Here is a 1,866-nt window from a genome sequence, read left to right as displayed (position 1 = left end):
ACATGATCTAGTTGTAGTTTAGCAGTGAGATCCATGAAGGTCTTCAACAGCCAGTAATGAAGAGGACATGTACTTTCATATCTTCATATTAAGTATGGAAAACAAACTGTGAAATCCAAAGAAATACTGAGAATATGGACTTGACTATTCAATTTGAGCCATATGTTAGTCCTGCTCTCTATCTATAGTTCTTGGTGGTAAGGGTAGCAAAGGCAAGAGATGCTTGTGTACTAACCTTTGAACTAACAGTCTCTCACTTATCGAAGATAGGTAAGCAAGTAAGGACTTGGCAAAACCTAACAGAAATGTATTAACTTGGATCCCTATTGATCTATAGCAAACTACTCTAGAATGAATGGAGCACAACAGCCACCACTTCACTGCTGCTCATGTGAACTGATTATGAACAACTGGAAACAACTAGAGAGTCGATGATGTCTCTCAATCAATTTTGGTCATATTGGAAGTAGGGATGGTGTCCTTTGGAAACTACCTGGGATGGAGTTATCATTTTACTTCTCACCTTCTCTGTGTATGTTGGAGGATCTATTCTTCACCTGATACCTACACAGGTTCTCTCTTTGTGGTCTCTCCAGCTGATTACTAGTCTTCTAGGTCAGCATGAGTGGCCCTATAGTGCAACAATGAACACAGTCATGACTTCCCGATGCTCAGAATGACTCTTAAGACATTACATTAATTCAAGTAAACAAAGACAGAAAGTAAGATAGATTCCTTATGAAATGGGGACACGTGAGCACGTGAGTTCAGGAAAGCACAGCTTATGGTGGCTTTTGTTCAAGACTGACAGAATCAACAAGGGAGCTGAATCCGCTGTTTAGAACTAGGTAACTGCCCCACCTCCTGGTATACGCAGACTATTTTTGTTAGACACAGAAGTTTACAATTGCCTTTAAGTTCTCAGAAAAACTGTCTAATCTAAACTGCCCGTTATTCCCACCAAAATTAAAAGACACTCACACATACACACATACATACACACACATATACATGTGTGTACACATACATGCAGAGAGAGAGAGAGAGAGAGAGAGAGAGAGAGTCCTCTTGTGGACAAAATTTCTTCCTTGCTATGCTTACAGAGGAAAATAAAATGCTGGCTGACTAGGGAGAACTCTATACTGTCAATTTTACTGGTAATAAACTAGTGCTGAATTTCCATTGGCAAAGACACTGAGGATAAATCCCTATATAAACAAAGATTTAGAGATGCATAGGGTTAATTTATTTCCTATCTGAAGTCTTCAGAACTGGGTACAAACCACAGATACAGTTTTCTTGCCAAGAGGTGACCCTAACCCTTTGAACAAGTTGAAATTACCTTAAATACTCATTAGCATTTCTTTGATCAAATGCGTATTTTCCTCCTATTCACAACTTTTTCAAATGCAAATATGTGCTTAAACTTTAGCCATTGAGCTTCGACCAGGAAGTCCACAGACTGTTTAAAAATGCTAATCAGTACCTCTGAAAAGAAAGGATGACCCTTCCCTTGACTTCGCTCTTTTGTACATATCAGCAAGTAGTGGGAAATACAATTAAATGAAATCTCTCTGAACTCTTCCATCAAGAATATGTGTATTACCCACTGAACTGCAAGCATCTATCTTTGAGAAGTCCTAGAAAAATGCCATGTGTGCCCCCAAGAGATTCCAAATGTAGCACAAATATACTTAAACTAAGGTACCATTAAGAAAAGGCCAAACCGCTGTTCCTACGGACCAAATACACAGTTCTGTTTGAGACTCAGTTAAGTTATTTCACATTTCAGATAATTTGTAAAGTTAACATGGATTATAAAATCAGATGAAGGTGGAGGCTAAGAAGAATACATCACCCACGTTG

Source organism: Mus musculus, chromosome X (assembly GCF_000001635.26).
Source record: "Mus musculus strain C57BL/6J chromosome X, GRCm38.p6 C57BL/6J".
Lineage (NCBI taxonomy): Eukaryota > Metazoa > Chordata > Mammalia > Rodentia > Muridae > Mus > Mus musculus.
This window is presented reverse-complemented; position numbering follows the sequence as displayed.